At 39.6% G+C, this 8,348-nt stretch overlaps 1 pseudogene; it reads right to left on the bottom strand.

The window, feature by feature from the left end:
- Window positions 1–505: 505 nt before the first annotated feature.
- On the bottom strand, window positions 506–624 carry LOC120605143 (uncharacterized; annotated as a pseudogene).
- Between the last annotated feature and the right edge of the window lie 7,724 nt (window positions 625–8,348).

Genomic DNA, 8,348 nt, shown 5'->3' with positions numbered 1-8,348 from the left:
GTAAGAGTGACAGAAGGAACTATTTTTTATTTTTCTCTGAACTACTCTCAAAGTGAGACTCTAATTCAGAGCGCACAAAGGTTTGAAAGAACTTCTGTGATAACGTCTGTGATAAAGTCTTTAAAGCTGAAAGGAGACTGAGTTGTACAACAATACAGAAAACTAAAGGTGTGGCTCATACATAAGCTCGCTGTGTTATTTGCTTTCAGAGATCCTGAATGAAATGGAGATGAGCTGGGTGAGACCAACAGTTAAAATAGCCACTGAAATGATGTTTTGCTTCTTAATTTAAAGGAGCCATTCCTCTATTCTTTAGCAGGTATTGTCTGAAAAGTTCTAAAATTTTGTCTGTCCGTACCAATGTTATTTGATGAAGCTTTTTTTGAGGGGGAGAAACACACTTTTTATTTTTATTTTATTTTTTTTTAGGCAAGGCAACCCTTGGTTGACCTCACAGATTGCAAGGACCTTGTCAGTGTACAATCCCTTATTTTTTTATTTTTTATGCCTATAGCACCTGATATTCCTAGGTGGTCTCCTATCCAAATAGGAACCAGGCCCGACTCTGCTTAGCTTCAGAGATCAGATGGGATCGGGCTAGTTCAGAGTAGCATGGCTGTATACTGAAACACACTTTTTAAAGCACTTAACACTCACCACAACCCTGTGAGTTGTGTTTTTACCACTTCACAAAGCTTTTTGCCTTACTCAGAGTCATTGATTCATTCAATAAATATTTATTGAGTGCTTACTATATGCCAGGCATGTTTTAGGGGGCAGGGATACAGTAGTGAACAAAACCTACAAATGTCCCTGCCCCCACGGAGCTTTCATTTCAGTGGTTGGAGACAGAATCAAACAAACCTACAAACAAACATAACAGGCAAGGCTTTAGAGGTCAGTGCAATGGAGAAAGTAATGGAGTAAGGTGGGAATAGAAATAATAGGCAGCAAGGGTAGATGGGTTTTGTGAATTTGATTTTATACAGCATGGCCAATGTATTAGTTACATATCACTGGGTAAAAAATTACCCCCCAACTATAGTGCTTTAAAACAACATCTGTTATCTTCTAGTTTCTGTGGGTCAAGAATCTGGGTATATATGGCTTAGTTAGTGTTTCTGTTTCACGGTCTCTCAGGAAGTTGCATTCAGTGTGTTGGCTGAAACCTTGGCAGGATTCCATTCATTTCAGGCTGTTGGATTGAGGATCTCAGTTTCTTGCTGGCTATTGGCTAGAGGCCTCCCTCAAACCCTGCCATGTGGGCCTCTCCATATGGCAGCTCACAATATGGCAGTTGGTCTCCCTCAGAGTGAGTGGGCAAGTGAAAGAATGAGAGTGTGACCAAGATGGAAGCCAGTCTTTTTGTAACATGATCTCATCACCAGTGTCTAATTCTATTCTCTAAAGGCAAGTCACTAAATTCAGCTCACATTCAAGAGTTATGAATTATATAAGGGTGTGAATACCAGGAGATGGGAATGTTGCCTACCACATTTAGGGAGGCCTCTTTAACGAGATGACATCTGAACTGAAACCTAAAGGAAGTGAAGGGGTGGAGCATGGCTAGCCAAGATAAGAGCATGTCAGGTAGAGGAAATAACTAGCACGAAGGCTAGAGAGGAATGGTACAAAATGAGATCAGAGAGGTAACACTGGATTAGGTAATGTACTTTTATGTGGGACATTGTGGGGAGTTTGGATTTTACTTTGAGACAAGAAAGATTTGAAGGGTTTTGGGCAGAAGAGTGACATGATTTGACTTATTTTTAAAGAAGGTCACTCTGGAGTAGTCATTCATAGACACAAAGGGACTCATTAGGAGGTGAGTGCAGTAATCCAGCTGAGAGATAATCATAGCTTAGACTGGGCTAATAGTATTGGAAATGGCATACAGTGGTTGGATTTTGGATATATTTCTTCGTAGTGTTGACAGGATTTGCTGATGGTTTAGATGTGGATTGTGAAGAAAGTGAAGTCAATGATGACTCCAAAGTTTTTGGATCTAGTAACTGGAAGAATAGAGTTGCACTTTATTAAGCCGATAAATACTGGTGGAGGAGCTGGTTTTGAGAGGAGAAGTATAAATCAGGGGTTTCGTACAGGTTATTATATGCCAATTAAGACATCCAAATGGAGATGCTGAGTTGGTAATCGAATATATAAGTCTGGAGCTCGGGAGGGTGGAGTGAGTTATAAATTCAAACTTGGAAATTTCCAGCCTTAAAAGGGTATTTAAAACCAATGGATTGGTTAACGATACTGAAGAAGAGTGTAGACACAGAAGGGGGAAACCCTGGGGCCACCCCAAGGCTTAGAAATTAGGCATATACGGTCAGCAAAGGAGACTGAGAAAGAGTAACTAGAAAGGGAGAAGGCGAACCAAGAGAGATGAGTGCCCTGCAAGCCAAGTGAAGAAAGTGTTTCAAGGGAGGAGAGAGTGATCAGGTGTGTTAAATACTGCCAACAGGTCAAGCAAAATGAGGATCGAGAATTAAGTATGGATTTGGGAACACGGAGGTCATTGGTGGCCTTGATGAGCTGTTACACTGGAGTGGGAGAATGAAAGGAGAGCAAGTGGAGAAGGTGGGAACTGAGGAGCTTTTGACATATTGATGTCTTTCAACAAGTGGTTTGCCGAACCTCTTGCAACAAACTCACCTATGGTGTTCGTAAAAAATATAGATTTGGGGGGGGCTCCACTCCAGAATCTCAGGGGATGACATCTTGTGATCTTCATTTTTAGCAAGTTCCACAGGTGATTTTGAGGCACATTAAAATTCGAAGAGCAATGTCCTTCCTTATGCACTTTATCTTACCTCTAGTAAAGTCACTATTGGACTTGATATTGTAACTATGTTATAAAGATATAAAAATTTTTTAGATAGTCGTTGGTCCTAGAGGCATATTCCTATGTTTCCCACTATCCTTTTTATTTCCTGAAGTTTTTAAGAAAACCTGGCCAAAGGAATCTACAACCACAATGAATAGCAGTAGGCAAATACATCTTTCTTCTATGATGGCTCCTAGGAACTTCAATATTTTGGAATTCTCAGAATCAGCATGTTAACTTCCCTAGGGCTCTAAAAATGGAAAGACAAAATTCATGCAGATTCAGGACAAAAATCAATATTTCATGGATCACTGAGATGCTTAATTTACCGAGCTTCTCCATCAGGACAAATGGAGGAACTGTTCTAGTTAGGTCTGTTGGAAGACTGAGGATCCCGGACTGCCTTTATCACTCGAGCAAAGCCTCCACTGTTCAGCAATGTCTGGAGATTGCTCTCTTCTGCCCTGGGACTTTAGTCCTAGGACTAGCTATGTTTCAGAAAGAACAGTGCAGTGTGGAGGAATAGAGGCAGCAGAAATTAAAACTTGAGTTTCTTCCTGCCATGTACCACACAGAAGAGCCTCACAAGATTGAGGTTTTGTTCTTCCTTCTGCTCCCAAACTCCTTCTTTTCCTTTCTTAGAGCCCCCTTCTACGGACTACAGACTAGTGTCCATGCTCCTCCCTCCACTCTTTATCACAAGAGAAATTTTTACCCCTTTGGTCCTTTCTCATACTTTATAAACTCCAAAACATTGATGTCATGGAGGTCCTCATGGCTTAGGCATTTTGTCTCCAAAAGAGAATGGGATGAGGTGAGATCTAATCCCATTAATGATAGCTCCTATTCCAATCTTCCTTTTAATGAGAGCTGCTGCTGATTGTCTCCCCAGTTTATGTAAGAAGTGAGAGACCACTGACAACATTTTTCTTAGAGGCAGACCAACATAGCTAACAGGAGTAGACAGGAATTATATTCCAGTTAACTCTATGTGCATTTATGCGGCCGAAGCAATTTAAAATGTGAAAGAGACTGATGAAAGACATTATGAAAATGGTGCTTTTAAGTCTATTGTGGGTGTGTGTTTAAATCTAAGTTCTGCCAAATGACTGAAATAGTCAAAGCAATGGTGTAAACAGACAAAAGCCAAACACGTAAATAAATGTAACACAGAAAATCCTAGCAAAACTGTGTAAACCCAGATGCTCCTGGACAAACACTAATAGTTATCAATCAATCGAAAATCAAATCTATTAAAAAGTCAAGGGAGATGAAGGCTAGAGTTACTGGTGAGCTTGCAAATGTTCTGTGAAGACAAAAGGACAAGCCACCATCAAAATTCTAAGTCCACAAGATATAAGACGATATAGAAAAATTGGACTTCCCCAAGGAAGTCTCCACAAGAAAAGAAAGCTGCCAGCTGAGCAGAACACCTAACTTCAGCATCTTCTATTTGAGGACCAGTGACCCTAGTATGTCGGCAACAAGTGGTAACATCTGGCCAGGTGAACACATGTGCATGAGTCATCAGAGTGGGTATATATTTAGATCAAAATTCTGCATCATCTGTAATTTGTGTCAACTTTCCCTCCTCAATCTTGGGGCAACTCCCTTTTCCCATAATGCTTGTGGTTCTCCTGTTGGGAGACCAATGATCTTTGAGATCGATGTTATGAAAAACAATGCGCAAGTTAACATCACTCGGGTGCTTAAAAATAACAGGCAAATAGAATTGGAACACTGCTTCTAGCCAATGGAAGAGCTTTGAAGTCTGGGCTAATTTCCTTGCCTGATAATCTTTCAGTGTGTTTTTGTCAAATAGGGTCAAGTTAGTTTCTTTTAATAATATACGTGGTTAAAAAATATACAAAATTCTAAACTTTTCTTTCTTTGGTGAGTAGATTTGTCAACTGTTTCCCAAATGTACTTCTTTCTCTTAAAAGATGCAACAGTGACACTACACAGACAGTAATTGTTGCATAATTAATGTGTAGCAGGTGGATCTAGCAATTTCAGTTTGGAATCTCTGCTCTGAATAATCCCTAACTGCCTTGCCCTGTCCTCCTCCCACTACATCTCCCATCATGCCTGAGAACCACCCCCGACACTTGTAAATAGCACAGTGGACACAATTTCCTTTGTCTTTGAGGGCAGCTCTTAAATTAACTGCGAAGGGGGAGACAGGCATTTGCAGCTAAACATATGTGTGTATATATGTGCAAACACACATTTGTTTTCTCCAACTCTCATTTTCAAAGCTCTTTATTATCTATTCAGTTCAATACACCTTCTTTAACATTCTGCATCCCCATCTAACACCTGCTTGTTAATTTCATTCAATTCTCAGCTGGTCTTTTAGCAGGTGAAGGCAACCCACTCATGTGATATAAAAGGACTTTTCCTTTTTCTTTTTTTTTCTGCCTCTGGTTCTTTTACTAACACTAATCACATACCTACCATATGCTCTCCAAGATACTGGTTCCCATCCTTTTGTTAACTTTTCTAGTTTATCACTGAAGGTCAAGTTTCCTTTATTCAGTATAGACAATACCGCAGGGTAGGAACAGAATGATATGGAATGAATACCTGAAAGCAATACTTCCTGATTCCCGGGAAGTGTCCCTGTGCACACAGACAGCAGGAGGGAGGCCCCACCATGCATCATTTGTCATCCCTCTTTTTTCAGGTACAGCAGGCCTTCTTTTTCTACTAAGTTCCATTCCTGATTGAAGGGCTACCTGACCTTGTCTCAATTAGGTTTCTTCTTAAGCCTTCTTCTTTTCTAGCTTGTCCTAACAGCTTAAATTTTGTTGTTGTTGTTTCCCAATAAAAGATCTGGTTTTGCTCTCCTGATAACTAGCTATAAAACCCTGGGCAACTCATGTAACTGCTCTAACTCTCGATTTTCTCCTCTCTTAAAAAAAAGAGAATTAGATTAAATCAATTCTAATGTTCCTTTCAACACTGATATTTTGAGCCAAGAGATAAAATGGCTCAGGAAAGAGATCTGGGCTTCTTCAGAGCTTGTCTGCACTTAGCGATACCGTAAGAGAAATGCCTACCCAAAACTCCTACCACTTATTGAGCACCTGTTATATGTTGAGCGCTCTATCAGACCTTTACACACACAATGTTTCATTTAATTCCCACAGCGACTCCAAGAAATAGACATTATTATTATTACTAAACCTGTTTTATAGATGAAGGTGCTAAGACTCAGAAATATTAAGCAGCTCCTTCAAGAGTAGAGTGATTGACACAGCTGGAGTGTGGCTACCAAGCACACATTTTTAACCATTCCGCTATTCTACCTCCCGATTCACTTGCCAATCAACAAAAGCCTTTTCACAGCTTCCATCTTGGAATCAGAAGGTCTAGGATCAGTCTGGCACTATTGTTTACTGGGTCTTCAACCAAATTGCATAACCTCTTTGAGCCTCAGTTTTCTGATATGTAACAGAGGAAAATAATACCTATCTCATAGCACTGCGGTGAAAATGAAAAAATATACGATGTGTGTCACAGTTACCTGGCACTCTATTCTGCTTATCTCTAGAGTGGCCATCACTTAACCACTACTTTCAGGCTTGGCCCCGACTCAGGCTCCAGGACCAATTCTTCCTCTATGGGAAGAGTTTTACAGACTTCAGTAGTTAATTTTGACTCTCTGCCCTCATTCCAAAAGGTGGGGAGAAATTCAACTTGTCATTCTTGGTGCACCCCATCTGAAGCTGTATCCAGAATCTATGTTCTCAAGCAGATTTGAGACATCTCAGAGGCCCAGGAAGGCATCAGTCATCCACCCACACTGGTTACTGCTGAGATGTCACTTTCTTTCCCTTTGCGGTCCTTTGGGGGCCTCCTTTCTGCCACCTTTGTGCCACCTTTATGCCAGCATGGGGACTGTTGTTGTGATTGGGGAAGCCCGGGTCAATGTCTCACTTCTTGGTACACTGATGGCCAGTCTCTTTGAGGTCCTGCTGCGTCCTTGCAGGGGCAGGGAGAAAGGCAAGTTGGTCACAGGGACCCTAGACTTTGACTCCTCCTCCAAGCCAGAGAGACTTTCATTTTAGTCTGGGGATATTTCTCCCAAGTTTAACGGATTGTCCTTAATGCCCTCAGGTCTTTGAAAACAAAACTCAGGAATTCCAACCTCAAAACTTTCCCTGAGGCAAGGGAGCAGGAATAAGAACCTCAAAGGAGAATAATAAAAGGGGAAAACACAAGTTAATCTCCTAAAAATGTTATCTTGTTTCAGAGTTCATTTCTCATTGTTTAAATCTCTGCACCCAGATAGGCCCATAAAACATTCAATCATTTTACTCCATTATGCCTTTTCTTAGTTCCCAGTCCAGTCCAGTCCAGTCATTGCTGGCTTTTTCCTGTGCCACTTAGCCCACCTGCCACTGCTCCCTGACAGCTTTTTAACTCCCATAAGCCATTGGTGACTGTGAGGACGTGCTAGGCAGCAACCTGGGATCTGCTTGAAGTTTTACTTTGTGTGATGGAAGTGTCTTTAGTGATGGAATGAAAATAATCTCATCTATGCTATTAGAAATGTAGGATTTGCATTCCTAATATTTCTATTATATTTTTTCTATTTTTATCACATAGTTCTAGTATATATTTCTATTATAATTATATATTATATCAGGTTTTGATCCTAGGATTCCTTTACATCTTAAAAATTATTGAGGATCCTAATAAGCTTTTGTTTATTTGGGTTCTATCTATGGATAATGACCATATTAGAAATCAAAACTGAGGCATTTAAAAATATTTACTATTAATTCATTTGAAAATAATAATTCTATTATAGGTAACATAAATAACATATTTTTTATTAAATTATATTTATTTTCTAAAAAAAAATTACTGAGTAGCATGTAATTGTTTTATATTTTTTGCCAAACTTTTAAATATCTGACTTAACAGAATACAGCTGGATTCTTATATTGGCTTCTGCATTCAATCTGGTATATATTTTGTTTTTGTTGAATATGAAGAGAATCTGGCATCACAGAGATATTTAGTTGGAAATGGGAGGAATATTTTAATAGCCTTTTCATATAACTGTATGTCACCCTAAACCTCAGCAAGAGGTAATTTATTAAAAGTTATTTGGCAACAAATATTGCCAGATATTTTCTTTGAATTAACAGCTTCACTTTGTTCATTTTCAAGAAAACATCTGCCAAAAACCTAAATCTGAATAAGTTGTTCTTTCACGTAAAAATGTGGTTTAATGAAAAAAGCAGTTAGTTTTGTTTGCAACCTAAACAATATCACAAGCATTTTTCCTGGCAACGACCATGCTACTTCAGAATGGAGGAGTGAATTATGTGTACTTTCCAGTCTCTCATGCAGAATATTAGAAAGCCCTTTACTGAAGTGCTGAGATTTGATGAAAGCAACCATTTTTAATGCTTCATTAAGGACATTTTTAAGTAAACTTCCTCCCTTCCTCCCTTCCTCCCTTTTTCTCTCTTCCTCTCTCTCTCTCTCCCACCCTCCC

Source organism: Pteropus medius, unplaced genomic scaffold, assembly GCF_902729225.1.
Source record: "Pteropus medius unplaced genomic scaffold, Ma_sr-lr_union100, whole genome shotgun sequence".
In the NCBI taxonomy this organism is placed as follows: domain Eukaryota; kingdom Metazoa; phylum Chordata; class Mammalia; order Chiroptera; family Pteropodidae; genus Pteropus; species Pteropus medius.
Note: the sequence above shows the minus strand (reverse complement) of the source record. Positions and strands in the feature narration are given on the sequence as shown.